This window comes from Scyliorhinus canicula, chromosome 1, assembly GCF_902713615.1.
Source record: "Scyliorhinus canicula chromosome 1, sScyCan1.1, whole genome shotgun sequence".
NCBI classification, from domain to species: domain Eukaryota; kingdom Metazoa; phylum Chordata; class Chondrichthyes; order Carcharhiniformes; family Scyliorhinidae; genus Scyliorhinus; species Scyliorhinus canicula.
The window spans coordinates 218,793,429-218,810,805 of record NC_052146.1 but is presented as its reverse complement, the minus strand read 5'-3'; the positions used below and the strand labels follow the sequence as shown (position 1 = coordinate 218,810,805).

General features: G+C 46.3%; 1 protein-coding gene across 1 annotated transcript in view; it reads left to right on the top strand.

Moving 5' to 3' along the window:
* commd1 (copper metabolism (Murr1) domain containing 1) overlaps positions 1-17,377 on the top strand; it is a 144,819-nt gene that overhangs the window by 125,627 nt on the left and 1,815 nt on the right. The window lies entirely within an intron of this gene.

Here is a 17,377-nt window from a genome sequence, read left to right as displayed (position 1 = left end):
AGTTTTTCATGCAGAGGGTGGCGGGTGCCTGGAATGAGTTGCAGTGGAAGTGGAGGAGGTAGGCATGATAGGAATGTTTAAGATGTATCTTGCTGGAGAATGGAGAGGTACAGGTTGATTGGGCGATAATTAATAGGACTAAATAAGGAATCTGGATCAGCGCAGACTTGGTGGGCCGAAGGGCCTGTTCTTTGTTTGGGAGAAGATTCCATGTGTGTTCTTCAAGAGTGGAGTTTGGAAATGCTCGTGTGAAAGTCGAAGTTCCAGTGAGACAGGTTGGACTCACAGTGGGACACACATCTGGGGAATTTGATGAGAAATGCACAGAAATTGTATTGAGGAGCATCTGTCACTTGGTTTCAGTGGCATTGATTATCACTGATTAATTCAGTGCCTTGGCTACTATCACTGACTGCTGTTTCTAGAGCAGGGAAGTTGCCTTTTGTGTATTCGGGTTGGTCAGGTAAGGATGCAGCCACTTTTATTTGGTTGGAGTCTAAAGACATGTCCATTCTCGTACACCGCTGAAGTCCTTCAGATGTGACTAAATATCTTTCAGGTGATTATCCTTCTGGAATCCACCTTCAGTTACCAGCCCCCTTCGCGGACGAGGTGGGTGATTGGTGAGGTTAAACAATGTTACTATGGGGGACCTGCAGTGACAGCTAGAAGAATTAATTGGCAACTTAAGCGGCTTAATTGGTTTCTGAAGGAAATAGTCCTTCACCTACCTTTGAAATTTTACAGGCCCTCTCGCTTCCTAGCCTGTCCTCCAAGGGCTGGTTAAATCCAGCTCAATATTCCGTCCCAGGCAATATTAACCTTTCAGTCACAATTCTGAAATGCAGATATGAATTGAAACTGAATGCTAATCAATATTTGGAATGAACTTAAGGCTGACTAAACTGCTGATCTGTTGGAGACTTGTCAAAAAGAAGTATATTCGGTCAGTTAGAGGTTTTAACATTTCAATTAAGATGGTTGTCTTGGCTCATCTCTCATCCCTCATCCTGGCACCCCAGCCTATGATATTCTGCTTTAACAGCCTTGAGCCCAAATTGAAAATGTTCACAATTTCTGGTTACAGAAGAGTATACTAATGGGGAAATATTCCAAGACAGGAAATGTTGGCATCAGGTAAATACAGCAGTACACAACTGGTATTAACATTTATTGGCTTGGGAGCCGAGCCGTACCAAAGTGTTTACTTCCCCATTAATGAATGCAGCAATTCTGAATTCACTGTGATTTGGCCAAGCTGAGTGAGTGGGCAAATGCATGGCAGATGCAGTATAATGTGGATGAATGTGAGGTTATCCTCTTTGACAGCAAAATCGGGAAGGCAACTTATTATCTTAATGGTTATAGATTGAGGGAGGGGAATGTGCAAAGAGACCAGGGTGTCCTTGTGCACCAATCACTGAATGTAAGCATGCAGGTACAGCAGGCAGTAAAGAAGCGAAATGGTATCTTAGCCTTCATAGTGAGAGGTTTTGAGTACAGACGCAGGACGTCTTGCTGCAATTATACAGGACCTTGGTGAGACCACACGTGGAATATTGTGTCTGGTTTTGGTGTCCTTATCTGAGGAAGGATGTCCTTGCTACAGAGGGAATGCAGCGAAGGTTTACCAGACTGATTCCTGGGATGGTGGGACTGGCGTATGAGGAGAGATTGAATCGGTTAGTATTATATTCGCAGGACTTTAGACGAAAGAGGGGGGATCTCATAGAAAACTATAAAATTCTAACAGGGCTAGATGGGTAGATGCAGGAAGGATGTTCCTAATGGCAGGGAGTCCAGAACCGGAGGTCACTTTTTAAAAAAAATAATTTTTATTGGAATTTTTTGAAAAATATATATCAACAAAACAATAATAACAATAATAATAAACACCCCCCGGCACCTGTAACAACGCATATAACAAACCCCCCCCCCACCCCCCACCCCCCAACCCCAATAAACAACAAAATAAATTAACAATAAGCAAATTAACTTAAACACTATCCCCCTAAACCCCCCCCTTTCCTTCCCCCCCCCCCCCGGGTTGCTGCTGCTGCTGACCTAGTACCTTATCGTTGAGCCAGAAAGTCGAGGAAAGGCTGCCACCGCCTAAAGAACCCTTGTACCGACCCCCTCAGGGCGAACTTGACCCTCTCCAGCTGAATGAATCCCGCCATGTCATTAATCCAGGTCTCCACACTCGGAGGTCTTGCATCTTTCCACTGCAGCAAGATCCTCCGCCGGGCTACCAGGGACGCAAAGGCCAAGACATCGGCCTCTTTCGCCTCCTGCACTCCCGGCTCCACCCCAACCCCAAGTATCGCGAGTCCCCAGCCTGGCTTGACCCTGGATCCCACCATCCTCGACACCATCCTCGCCACCCCCTTCCAGAACTCCTCCAGTGCCGGGCATGCCCAGAACATATGGGCATGGTTCGCTGGACTCCCCGAACACCTGACGCACCTGTCTTCGCCCCCAAAGAACCTGCTCATCCTAGATCCTGACACGTGGGCCCGGTGCAGCACCTTGAACTGGATGAGACTAAGCCTCGCACATGAAGAGGAGGAGTTCACCCTCTCCAGGGCGTCCGCCCGTGTCCCCTCCTCAATCTGCTTCCCCAGGTCCACCTCCCACTTAGCCTTCAGCTCCTCTACTGATGCCTCCCCCACCTCCTGCATTACCTGGTAGATGTCAGACACCTTCCCATCCCCGACCACACCCCCGAAAGCACCCTATCCCTTACCCCCCATGGGGGCAGCAAAAGGAACCCCTCCACCTGCCGCCTAGCAAACGCCTTGACCTGAAGGTACCTGAACATATTCCCCGGGGGGAGCTCAAACTTCTCCTCCAGTTCACCAAGGCTCGCGAACCTCCCGTCAATAAACAGGTCTCCCAACTTCCTAATGCCCGCCCTGTGCCACCCCAGGAACCCGCCATCCATGTTCCCTGGGACAAACCGGTGGTTCCCACGCAGCGGGGCCTCCACCGAGCCCCCCACTTCCCCCCCTGTGTCGCCTCCACTGCCCCCAAATTTTGAGGGTAGCCGCCACCACCGGGCTCGTAGTGTACCTCGTTGGAGGGAGCGGCAGCGGAGCCGTTACCAGTGCCTTCAGGCTCGTGCCTCCACAGAATGCCATCTCCATCAGTTTCCATGCTGCCCCCTCCCCATCCATTACCCACTTACGTACCATCGAGATGTTAGCCGCCCAATAGTACCCAGAGAGGTTGGGCAGCGCCAACCCCCCTCTATCCCTGCCCCGCTCCAAAAAGACCCTCGGCGTCCCGTGCGCCCAAACAAATCCCAGAATGCTGCTGTTCACCCTCCTAAAAAAAGGCCCTCGGAACGAAAATGGGGAGGCACTGAAACAAAAACAAAAACCTCGGGAGCACCATCATTTTAACGGACTGTACTCTACCCGCCAACGACAGCGGCAGCATGTCCCACCTTTTAAACTCCTCCTCCATCTGCTCCACCAACCTAGTAAAATTAAGCTTATGCAAAGTCCCCCAACTCCTAGCCACCTGAACCCCCAGGTACCTAAAACTCCTCACTGCCCTTTTTAGCGGGAGCCCACCAATCCCCTCCTCCTGATCTCGTGGGTGTACGACAAACAGCTCACTCTTGCCCAGGTTCAATTTATATCCCGTGACACTCCCGAAGTCAGCAAGAATCTCCATCACCTCCAGCATTCCCCCCACCGGGTCCGCTACATACAACAGCAAGTCGTCTGCATACAGCGACACTCGGTGCTCCTCCCCACCTCGCACCAAACCCCTCCACCTCCTCGACTCCCTGAGAGCCATGGCAAGAGGCTCTATTGCCAGCGCAAAAAGCATGGGGAACAGGGGGCACCCCTGCCTCGTCCCACGGTGGAGCCTGAAGTACTCGGACCTCCTCTCATCGCTACACTCGCCATCGGGGCCTCGTACAGCAACCTCACCCATTTAATAAACCCCACCCCAAACCCGAACCTCTCCAACACCTCCCACAAGTACCCCCACTCAACCCTGTCAAAGGCCTTCTCCGCATCCAATGCCACCACAATCTCCGTCTCTCCTTCTGCTGCCGGCATCATTATCACATTTAGCAGCCTTCGCATGTTAGTGTTCAGCTGCCTCCCCTTCACAAAACCCGTCTGATCTTCATGTACCACCCCCCGGCACCCAGTCCTCTATTCTAGTGGCCAAGATCTTCGCCAGCAACTTGGCGTCTACATTCAGCAGTGAAATCGGCCTGTATGATCCGCACTGCAAGGGGTCCTTATCACGCTTCAGGATCAGGGAGATTAGCGCCCGAGACATCGTCGGGGGCAGAACACCCCCCCCCTCCCATGCCTCGTTGAAGGTCCTAACCAACAGGGGGCCCAGCAGGTCCGCACATTTTTTATAAAATTCAACCGGGAACCCATCTGGTCCCGGCGCCTTCCCCGACTGCATGTGGCCAATCCCACTGACCAGCTCCTCCAACTCGATCAGCGTCCTCAGTCCCTCCACCTGCTCCTCCTGCACCCTTGGAAATTGGAGCCTGTCCAAAACACTCTCCATTCCTCCTCCCACCGCCGGCGGCTCTGACTGGTATAGTTTCCTATAGAAGTCCCTAAAGACCTCATTGACCTCTGCCCCCTGCCGCACCACATCCCCATCTCTATCCTTCACTCCACCAATCTCCCTAGCTGTGTCCCGCTTACGAAGCTGGTGCGCCAGCATCCTGCTCACCTTCTCTCCATATATGATCAACCCCTCACCCCCCCCCCCCCCCCCCCCACCCCCCCCCCCCCCCCCATGATCAACCCCTCACCTCCAGGCCAGGAATGTGGCCCAACATACGCCTCATGAAACCAGCATTATCCCAATTTGGGGCGTACACATTAACCAACACCACCCTCTCCCCCTGCAGCTTACCGCTCACCATCACATATCTGCCGCCACAATCAGCCACAACCTCAGACGCCTTAAACGCCACCCTCTTCCCCACCAGGATCGCCACCCCCAGTTCTTCGAGTCGAACCCTGAGTGGAAAACCTGCCCCACCCACCCCTTCCTCAGACGGACCTGGTCCGCCACCTTCAGGTGGGTCTCCTGGAGCATGGCCACGTCCGCCTTCAGCCCCTTCAGATGCGAAAACACCCGGGCCCGCTTAACCGGCCCATTCAACCTCCTCACGTTCCACGTAATCAGCTGGATCAGGGGGCACCCTGCCCCCCACCCCCGTCGACTAGCCATAGCCCATCGACTGCTCGGAGGTCACTGTCTTAAGATACAGACTGAGATGAGGAGAAATCTCTTCGCCAAGAGAGTGGTGAGCCTGTGGAATTCACTACCACAGAAAATAGTCCAGGCCAAAACATTGCACCTTTTCAAGAAGGAATTAGATAAAGCTCTTGAGGCTAAAGGGATCTTCGCATAAGGGGGAGAAAGTGAGAACAGGTTACTCAGTTGGATGATCAGTTAAGAATGAGGTTCGAAGGGCTGAATAGCCTACCCCTATTTTCTATGAATCTTGTGGACTTTCTTGAAAGCACTAACATCAAACAAGAAAAGGCAATAGACATCTCCATAGGGGTAGCATTTTAGTGAAGTTACTCCCATCTACCTTTCAAGATACTTCATTCAATAATGTGGGGAAAATACTGTACCTTAAGTACAAGGTATGCCATTAATGTATGAATGTTCACACCATTAATAGGATTGTTATAGCACAGATGGAGGCCATTTTGCTTATCATACCTGTCGGCTTCCTGTAGGAGCAATTTACCTGGTGCTACTTCCCGCCGTCTCCCAGTAGTCCGTAACATTCTTCCTTTTCAGATAATGCAATTCCTTCTAGAATGCCTCAATTGATTCTTCCTCCGCCATATTCTCAGGTATTTCAGATCTTAACCATTCGCTGTGTGAAAATCTTTCTCCTCGTGTCCATTTCTTCTTTTGACAATTATCTTAAACAATAATTTTCTTTTTAATTATAAATTTAGTGTACCCAATTCATTTTTCCAATTAAGGAGCAATTTAGCATGGCCAATCCACCTACCCTGCACGGGGAGAATGTGCAAATTCCACATGGACAGTGACCCAGAGCCGGGATCAAACCTGCACCACCATGCTGGCCATCTTAAATAATAATAATCTTTATTAGTTTCACAAGTAGGCTTACATTAACATTGCAATGAAGGTACTGTGAAAAGCCCCTAGTCGCCACATTCCGGCACCTGTTCGGGTACACACAGGGAGAAGTCAGAATGTCCAAATTACCTAGTAGCATGTCTTTCGGGACTTGTGGGAGGAAACCGGAGCACCCGGAGGAAATCCCACACAGACACAGGGAGAACGTGCAAACTCCGCACAGACAGTGACCCAAGCTGTGAAGTGACTGTGCTAACCACTGTGCTACTGTGCTGCCCAAATCTGTGTCCTCCAATATGTTCTCAATCTACTCGAGACCCCTCATGATTTTGAATACCTCCATCAAATCTCTTCTCAACCTTCTCTTCTCCAATCTACCCACAGTTCCTCATCCCTGGCACCATTGTCATGAATCGTTTTTTGCGCTCTAACCCTTCCAAAAAAGTAGCATCCAGAACTGAATGCAATGCTCCAGTTGAGGCTGAACCATAATCTCCTTGTTTTTGCACTCTACATCCCTATTAAGGAAACCTAGGGTACTGCATGCACTATTAAACATGCCCTCGTACTGTCCTGTCACCTAGGTCACTCTGCTTCTGCACCCACTTTAGAATTGTACCATTTATTTTATATTGTTTCTCTGCATTCTTCCTACCTATAAATTAATCACTTCACACTTCTATGCATTGAGTTTCACATGCCACTTGTACGCACATTCTGCCAACCTATTTAGAGTCATAGAATTCTACAGCACAAGAAAAAGGCCCTTTGACCCATCGCGTCTGTGCCGGTCAACAACAACCACCTGACTATTCTAATCCCATTTTCCAGCACTTGGCCCATAGTGGTGTATGCCTTGACATCGCAAGTGCACACATCCCAAGTGCACATCTAAATTCTTCTTAAATGTTATGAGGGTCTTTGCCTCCACCACCCTTTCGGGTAATGAGTTCCAGAGTCCCACCACTCTAGGTGAAAAAGCTATTCCTCACGTCACCTCTAAACCTCCTGCGCTCACCGTAAATCTGTGCCCTTGGTCATTGATCCCTCCACCAAGGGGAAAGATTTCTTCCTGTTGTTGTGCCTAAACCACAGTGTGTCTTAACCCGTATACGGTGGACAAATGACTACAAGTTTGTTTCATGAAACACTTCAATATTTATTTACTTCCACACAATGTTAAGGTTATTAAATCACACACACACACACATAAGTTAAACTACAAATCTATTACATACAAGACCTTAACTTAACTTTCAAGTGACTGACAAGTACCGGACATATATGGCCTTTATCTGGGATCCGCAGTCTTGATGGTCAGTTACTGGTCGTCGTTGTCCTTGGCTCTGGTCCTTCTATCGGTAACGTGGATGGTCGTCGTCTTCGGTTGGTGAACAGCTGTTGGTTGCTATCGAGAGCGATTGAGGGGTTACACAGCATCTTTTAATCATGGGATTTTCACGTCCTTTTGGGCGGTCCCAGGTCAGCTTCCAATCAATCGATCTGGGTGATTGAGCCCTGATCGTTTAGGTCCAATAGAACACTCCCAGCAAGTGCTCCTTTTTGGTTTTTAAGTTCTACCCATGAGGCTTCATATGAAGAGCCTTCTGAGATGTCTTCCCTCTTTACTGCTGTAATTGATTCCCTAATCAAAATTGCAATACCACCTCCTCTTTTACCTCCTTCCTGTCTCCTGTAAGATCCTATATCCTGGAATATTGAGCTGCCAATGCTGCCCCTCTTTCAACCATGTCTCAAACCTCTCTGCAAGGACCATTTTGGTTCAGGTGCAAATCGCCTGCCTTGAACATGTTCCAGAAATCTAAAGCCCTCCCTCCTACACTGTCTTTCCAGACACGCATTCATCTGGACTAACCTGCTGTTTCTATACTCAATAGCACGTGGCACCGGAAGTAATCTAGAGATTATTACCTTCTAGGTCCTATTTTTTAAAATCTACTTTCTAGCTCCCTAAGTTGTGTTTGCAGGACCTCATCCCCATTTTCTACCTATATCGTTAGTACCAATGTGTACCACGATATTTGTTTGTTTGCCCTCTCCCTTCAGTACGCCCTGCAGCAGGTCAATGACATACCTGACCCTGGCACCAGGGAGGCAACATACCACCCTTTTGTGCCCTCAGAAACACCTGCCTGTTCCTCTTACAATTGAATCCCTTACCACTATAGCCCTGACTTTCTTTCTCCTCTCTTTTATGTTTATTTTATGTTCCTCATAGTTCGCAATACTTCCAAGTTTTGTATCATCTGCAAATTTTGAAGACTTACCCTGTCCATCAAGATCTAGGTAATTAATATATATCAGGAAGAGCAAGGGTCCTAACATCAAATCCTGGGAACAGACCTTACTTCAGCCTGAAAAGCATCCATTAGCCACTACTGTTTCCTGTCACCCAGCCAATGTCATATCCATGTTGCTATCCCTGTTTATTCCACGAGCTCGAATTTTGCTCAGAAGTCCTTTGTGTGTGTGTGTGTGTGTGTGTGGCACCACGGTATTATTTTCATTGTGAATACATTCAGTTCTTTCATTAGAACATAAGCTGGAACAGTATACCATACTGCCCTTTTCCCTTGAGCCTGCTCCACCTTTCAATGCAATCACGGCTGATGATTTGCCCCAATTCCACTTTTCTGTTCTCCCCTCTCTCATCAAGTTCCTGAGAAACCAAAATTCTGTCTATTCCACCTTTAAATGTATTCAACATTGGAGAATGCAAAATTCTGATTCCAATGATTCATAAACCCCTGAGTGAAGACATTTGTCCACATCCCCATTCCGTATTAAAACACCATTAACCCCCCCCCCCCAAAGTTTTAGCTTCTCTAGTCAGTGGATCCAACCTGTTTACCCTGTCAAACCCCTTCAGAATCCTGTTTCAATGCGCTCACCTCCCATTCTTCTCGACTCTACAGCACAGGCCCTATTTATCTTAGAACAACCCTCATCCCAAGAACTAACGAGCATATTTTTCTTCAGCTTTGAAAGAGTTGTTCAAAGCCATGAATTGTTTTGATACGTAGTGAATAACGAGTAACTGTTTCCAGTGGTAGGTGGATCAGTAACACAGGTCAGGACACAAATTCAAGGTGATGGCAAAACAGCCAGAAGCAACATGAGGAAATAAATGTTATAGTGAGTTGTTGGGTTCTGGAATGCACAGTCCAAGAGGGCATCGTAACCTTCAAAAGAGAATTTGGGTAAACTTGAAGGGAAAAAAGCACAAACTACTATATAGCTTGTTGCCTGGCAATGAGAGATTGGGTGAGGTTAGAAAGTTAGTTATTTTTGAACTTTGTTGGAATACATGGCTGGAGATCTCCTTGCATGGCTCCAGTTTGACAAATGATCATATCTATCACTTGTCATCTCACTGCCTGAGTCAGGAAGAGACAAATGATACTCAGTCTAACTTGTCACAGTGCCACCATAGTTTAAAATGCTTCATTCACTGCCATAACCTGATAGCATGGATAATAAATCATTCACTTCTTGTTCATGTGACCATGTACTCAAATCCCAAACCAGCCTGTAACTCCAGCTGTCTTGCCCCTGATGAGAATGCTCTCTCAGTTCTTGACAAAGCTGCTGAATTGGTGGCCTGCCAAAAATAAATATTTCACCTTGAAAATAAAGACGAGGCTTCCTTTCCCTCCCCCCAGGGTTAATGAAGACAAATTGTACACTAGGTGAAGGGTCACATGATGTACATCTGATAATGTACTGCTCATGCATGTCTGAGTGTATGTCCACTGTGCACTAAAGTTGTGCGACTGTCAGCAACGCGGAATATTAGTGTAGATGAAAATGTGTTCATTTCCCTGATTGATAGGTGCCCTGTATAGTTTATAAATATCTCTTTTGCAATGGATATGCTGACGCTTCTGTGACATAAATCCTGCCTTTTATTTACTCATGAGTTTAAACATCATCCTTGCTATGTAGGCTGATGGCTAAGTTTCTAAGCTAACCTGTTTTTGCAATTATTATTCAAGAACCTTTGCCTCAGTGATGGGATCGGAACATTTAGTCTGACTGCCCTGTGTATGAAAATTGATGTTGTGCTGCACTGGCTAAATCAGAATATAAAGCGCTAATGATTCTGTTATTGTTAGCTACTGTTTATTCTGCGCAACCACTGCTAAGAGGAATGTGTTTTGTTTAGCTTGATGGCAAATATCAATCTTCCTGAGATCTTGGCTAAAGCCCCATGGACACTGCTGCGCTGGCAATAGTTACTGTTGCCTGCACTGCAGAATCCACTCCCACCAAAACACAGTTCACAGCACAGGAGCAAAGATTATCACAAAATCATTTTTTTGTATTAAAGTGTTTCAGGAGTGGAGAATAACATCATTTAACTTCCTCGTGACAAGTTTGCTGTACCAACGTGGACCTTGAGGTGAACCTACACATGATGTTTGTTATGCAGAATTGTTTGTTGCAAGCTCACTGGTCAACAGTTAAACCACAGCTAAAATCTCTGATGTTTCTGGTTTGGCACTCTGTGTATCTGTTTTCAATTTATTATGAGACTATTTGTGATCGAGCTACAAGATATTGGCTGTTGCGTTAACTTGCATTGAATTCCAATACAGACCAAGAATTCACAGCTAGTTAAATGGATGCAAAGTATTAGCTTTAATCTTCTGAACGTTTGGTCACTTTTGTTATCAAGCTATTGCGACTCTACTCTGCTTTTGTAGGCCCCACACTTCTAACAATTTAGGGGTTATATTGAGTGAGATCAGGAAAGCGAAACAAAGGCTTCAATATTAAAATCAAAGTAATCAACACTGAGGCCTGGTTTTAACAATTTGCCAGTTTTCATCAGACAAGTGTTGAAAACTATCCAAAGGCACCCCTGTAGCAAGGAAGAGCCTACTGCGATTTTGATTCCAGCCCATTTCAATCATGTCAGTAAACTTCATATTGCCTTGAGAATTGAGTGACAGGAATGAGTAAGTTCAAAAGGCTGCTCACCAAGCCCAGTTAAGCAGGAGAAGGGGGGGAGCAGCCAGTGGGAATTCCCGGGCTTGCATATCATCGGGGGCTGAGGGCAGGGCCCGGGGGGGGGGGGGGGGGGGGGGGCTGCATCATCGGTGGCTGTGAGCAGAGTTCTCTGGGGTGAGGGTTGCAGCATTGGGACGGGGGGGGGGGTTATTTGCGCCATCAGGGTCGTCTGTTGTAATATACCTTTAAGGGATTGCAGCATGGCCACAAAATTGAAGTGTTGTGTGATGCTGTTTTAGTTTCATGTTTGCTTTTAAGCAGAGCACATACAAACAGCTCTGCTGCTGGTAGCTTCAAACTTTCTCTGAAGTGTCTCTGTTCTCATACCTCGTCTTAATAAGTTAACCCACAATTGAGTTAGTGTTTTACAGCACAGAAAGAGACCCTTCAGACCATCATGCCTGTGCTGGCCATCAAGCACCTATCCATTCTAATCCCATTTTCCAGCACTTGTTCAGTAGCCTTGTATGCTATGGTGTTTCAGGTGGTCATCTAAATGCTTCATAAATATTGTGAAGGTTCCTGCCTCTACCACCCTTTCAGGCAGTGAGTTCCAGATTCCCACCATCCACTAGATGAAAGAGCTATTGCTCAAATCCCCTCTAAATCTCCAGCCCCTTGCCTTAAATCTATGGTCCCTGATTATTGACCCCTCTGCTAAAGGGAAATGTTTTTTCCTGTCTACCCTATCATTTTGTACACTTCGATCAGGCCCCCCCTCCACCTTTTCTGCTCCAAGGAAAACAACCCCAGCCTAACCAGCCTCTCTTCAAAGCTGAAACGCTCCAGATCAGCAACATCCTGGTAAATCTCTCATTCAATTACATCCTTTTTATAGTGAGGCAACCAGAACTGCACTCCGTATTCTAGCTGTGGCCTAACAAATGTTTTATACAGCTCCATCATAACCTCCCTGCTCTTCTATTCTCTGATGTGGAGATGCCGGTGTTGGACTAGGGTGGGCATAGTTAGAAGTCTCACAACACCAGGTTAAAAATAAACAGGTTTGTTTGGAATCACAAGCTTTCAGAGCGCAGCTCCTTCATCAGTTGAGTTTTTCATGTATGGAACAATCTGACTGGACGCAGAACAGTACTTTTCACTGTACCTCGGTACACGTGACAATAAATAAAATTCAATTCAACACAATTCACCCAAGTGCTCCTTGAATGTTTTCCAGTGTCTACCCACTATCATCCCTTTAAGTAACATTTCCCAATCCATTATAGCCAACTCGTGCCTCATACCATCTCAGTTTCCTTTATTAAGATTCAGGACCCTAGTCTCAGAATCAACTACGTCACTCTCCATCTTGATGAAGAATTCTATTATATTATGGTTGCTTATCCCCAAGGGGCTTTGCGCAACTAGATTTCCAATTATTCCTTTCTTATTACACAATCCCCAGTCTAGGATGGCCTGTTCTTTAGTTGGGTCCTCAACATATTGGTCCAGAACACCATCCTGCATACACTCCAGCAATTCATCCTTTACAGTATTGCTACTGATTTTATTTTCCCAATTGATATACAGATTAAAGTCACACATAATTACAGAAGTTCCTTTATTGCATATGTATCTAATTTCTGGTTTAATGCAATTCCCAACATCACCACTAGAGTTTGGGAGGTTCTCCACGAATGTCTTTTACCCCTTGGTGTTTCTCAGCTCGACCCATACAGATTTCACAGCTAATATCTTTCCGCGTTATTGTGTTAATTTTGCCGTTAACCATGAATGCAACCTCACCACCTTTTCCTTTTTGACTGTCCTCCCTAAACATTGAATATTCCTGGATGTTCAGTTCCCATCCCTGATCACTCTGCAGTCAAATCAACGAAACCCCAACTATATCATACCTATTTCCATCTGTTTGCATGATTGATTCATCCACTTTATCGTGAATGCTCCACGCGTTACGGCACAAAACCTTAAGAATTGTCTTTTTAAAAATGTTTCCAATTGAGGGTCAATTTAGTGTGGCCAATCAACCTACCCTGCACATCTTTGGGTTTTGGGGTGAGACTCACATGGACATGGGGAGAATGTGCAAACTCCACACGGGCAGTGACCCAGGGCCGTGATGGAACCCAGGTCCTCGGCACTGTGAAGCAGCAGTGCTAACCACTAAGCCACTGTGCCAATCTAAGAATTGTCTTTTTAACATTCCTTGTCCCGTTCCCACTATTTTTCACTGAAGCCCTGTTTGACGCTGGCCCTTGCGTTCCCTGCCTATCACTTTTCTTGTTCCCCTTGTCTTTTATTCTTGTCCTTGATTCCTCTCTCCTCTGACAGCTTGCATAGTTTCCTACCCCTCTGCCAATCTAGTTTGAACCCTCCCCAACCACTCTCGCAAGTACTCCTCTTCAGACATCAGTCCATGTCTGCCCAGGTGTAACCTGTCCAGTTTGTACTGGTCCCGCCTCCCCAGGAAGGTCCCAATGTCCCAGGACTCTGAAACCCTCCCACTCACACCAACTCTTCAGCCACCTATTCACCCGGCTATTTCTGTTCTGACTAGCACGTGACACTGGCAGTAACCCTGAGATCACTACCTTGAGGTCATACTTTTCAAATTCTTAACTCCCTATATTCTGCTTTTTAGATCTTATCCTTTTTATTTTATAAATTAGAGTACCCAATTCATTTTTCCAATTAAGGGGCAATTTAGTGTGGCCAATCCACCTACCCTGCACATCTTTGGGATGTGGGGGCGGAACCCACGCAGACGGGAGAATTTGCAAATTCCACACGGACAGTGACCCAGAGTCGGGATCGAACCTGGGACCTCGGCGCCGTGAGACATCAGTTCTAACCACTGTGCCATTGTGCTGCCCTCATCCCATTTTTTTTAAGCTATGTCATTTAATAATCTTTATTAGTGTCACAAGTAGGCTTACATTAACACTGCAATTAAGTTACTGTGAAAATCCCCTAGTCGTCACACCGCGCACCTGTTCAGGTACACTGAGGGAGAATTCAGAATGCCCAATTCACCTAACGTCTTTCGGGACTTGTGGGAGGAAACTGGAGCACCTGGAGGAAACCCATGCAGATACTGGGAGAAGGTGCAGACTCCACACAGACAGTGACCTAAGCCAGAAATCAAACCTCGGTCCTGGGTGCTATGAAGCAACAGTGCTAACCACTGCGCTGCTGAGCCCCCTGTGTCATTTGTACCAATGTGTACCACGACCACTAGCTGTTCAACCTGGACCTCCAGAATGTCCTGTAGCTGTTCTAAGACACCCTTGACCCTAACACCAGGAGGCGACATACCATCCTGGAGTCTTGTTTTCTTCCACAGAAATACCTATCTATTCCCCTTTTAATTGAACCTTCTATGATTATTGCAATGCCACACTTTCTATTCCTCCCCCCGTGCAGCCGACCCAGCTGTTGTACAACAAAATTGGCTGTTGCGACTTTCCCCTGAGAGGCCATTCCACTCCGAAGTATCCAAAATGGTATATCTGTTTTGTAGGGGAATAGCCACAGGACATTCCTACCACCTGCCTACTTGTCTTGCTCTGCCTGCTGGTCACCTTCCTGCCTATGGCACCTTAGTTCCAATGTGACCGCCTCTCTTTTTGTGCTATCCATGATACTCACCGCCTTGCAGATGCTGCCAGCCGCTGCAGCTTGAGACACTTCCTGCACACATGCGGGCCCCGGGAACTGGAAATTTCCTGACTTCCCACGTAGAGCAGGATGAGCACACCACATCTTTGAGCTCTCCTGTCATGGCTTAACCCTTTACATTAAACCTTTTGGGAGATACTTAATTACAAATAATATCAATTACTTGAGGGCACTTCTCCTCTGATGCTCGTTATTACAGAACATAGCCCTTATAAATGAACAACCAAAAAATAAGACCTTAAAAACTCTAAATGATAAAAGTAGTAAATACTTACCTGGCCATACTCATAAACTCGACTGTACTCACCCAATCAGCTGCTTCCACTTGCCCTGCGCCACTTTTGAATCCTGGCTTCACATTTGAATCCTGATATCGCTTCAGGAGATCCAAATCAGCACTCTGCTCTCCGTCTCGCTCTTTCTTATATTGCTTTATCCACCCAGTTCTGCTCTCAGTATTGCTCTTGCTCCATTATCCTCCCGGTCACACGCTCTGACTTTATTTATTTTGTTTACTTTATTACTTTATTTCACCTTTTAACTTGATTCAGTTTTACTTCCCTATTGTTAGTGTTCCTTGCGGAAGTTCAAAGAGCTACTTCTTTGCGGTTTGTGAAGGAGTTTTTGGGAATGTTTCCGTACACGCATCAGTTGATTACGGGGGTGCGGAGGGTGCTCCTTTGACAACACTTCCCAAAACCACGACCACTACCATCGAGAAGGACAAGAGCAGCAGATACCTGGGAACCCCACCACCAAAAGGTTCCCCTCAAAGTCACTCACCACCCTGACTTGGAAATATATCGCCGTTCCTTTACTGTTGCTGGGCAAAATCCTGGCATTCCCTCCCTAACAAAGTGGGTGCACCTGCACAACAAGGGCTGCAGCGGTTCAAGAATGCAGCCCACCACCTTCTGAAGGGCAACTAGGGATGGGCAATAAATGCTGGCCTAACCAGCAACACCCACATCCCATATATGATTTTTTTTAAATGGAAAAGTGAAAGAAGCAAATTAATAACAGAAAAAGAAGATTTTGGTAAACAAGAGTGGAATTTCTTCTAATTCTTAGTAACTATTAATGGAAAATAGTTACTAAGAATTAGAAGAAACAGAAAACAATAAGGAAAAACTGATGACAATGAAATGATCATGTGTTTTGAGAAATTGAGCCGCTCCCATGCTTAAGATTCTGTCTGATGCATCACACCCCTTGCTTCTGAATTTGCCTTGTAAACAATGCGACTGTTTAATGTAAGCACAAAGGAATATTCTGTGGAGCTGAAACCTTAAAAAGAAACTAGAAACATCTGGAACTACTCAATAGAGCAGATGAAATCACTGCAGAACCCGAGATCAGTCCATGAGCGTGTCAGCTCTAATGGAGTCCTGAATAAGGCACTTTGATCTGAAACTTTGACTGATGTCTGTTGCTCCACAGGTTTTACTTGACCTGCTGAGTGTTTCCACATCTTTTATTTTTAAACTGTATGTTAAGTTATCTGCCTACCAGTTTTTCAATTCCATTGCTTCTGGCCCAGCTTGTGTATCTGACCCCCTCTCCTGCCTGAGCCCTCTGAGATAATTCCAAGGAGGTTAGAATCTTCAGAAAGGAGTTTGAGGCTAAGGATAAAGCAGTGAGTCACAGCTTTATAGAACAAAGAACAAAGAAAAGTACAGCACAGGAACAGGCCCTTCGGCCCTCCAGGCCCGTGCTGACCATTATGCCCGACTAAACTAAAATCTTCTACACTTTCTGGGTCCGTATCCCTCTATTCCCATCCTATTCATATATTTGTGAAGATGCCCCTTAAATGTCACTATCGTCCCTGCTTCCACCACCTCCTCCGGCAGCGAGTTCCAGGCACCCACTACCCTCGGTGTAAAATCACATGGACAGAAATATAGAGATAATCTTGAAAACTTGAAGCACAGAGTTGCAAACAGGAGAAAGAGAGATGGACAGACAGTATTGCAAGAACAAATTGGCCATTCTATTTTCAGTCATGATGTCCTGGGCGATGGATGAATTAAAAAGGCGTGAGCACCATCTTGCATCAGTAGCAGAAACAGTCCTATGGTCACGTTACCTTTCATCCTAGGATCTTTCCATGTGACTAAAACAATCTGTGGAATTCACTACCTCAGAGTGCGATGGATGCAGGGACATTGAGTAAATTTAAGGCGGAGATAAGACAGATATTTAATTAGTAATGAGTTGAAGGGCTATGGAGAACAGGCAAGAGATTGGAGTTGAGGCTGCGATGAAATCAGCCATGATTGCATTGAATGGGGCAGCACGGTGGCGCATTGGGTTAGGTCCCAGGTTCAATCCCGGCTCTGGGTCACTGTCCGTGTGGAATTTGCACATTCTCCCCGTGTTTGCGTGGGTTTCGCCCCACAACCCAAGCAAGCTCGGTGGATTGGCCACGCTAAATTGCCCCTTAATTGGAAACAATTAATTGGGTACTCTAAATTTTTTTTTTAATGGTTGCATTGAATGGTGGAGCAGACATGGGAGGTGAATTGCCTACTCCGGCTCCTAGTTCTTATGTTCTAATATAAACTTCTGTGTAAAA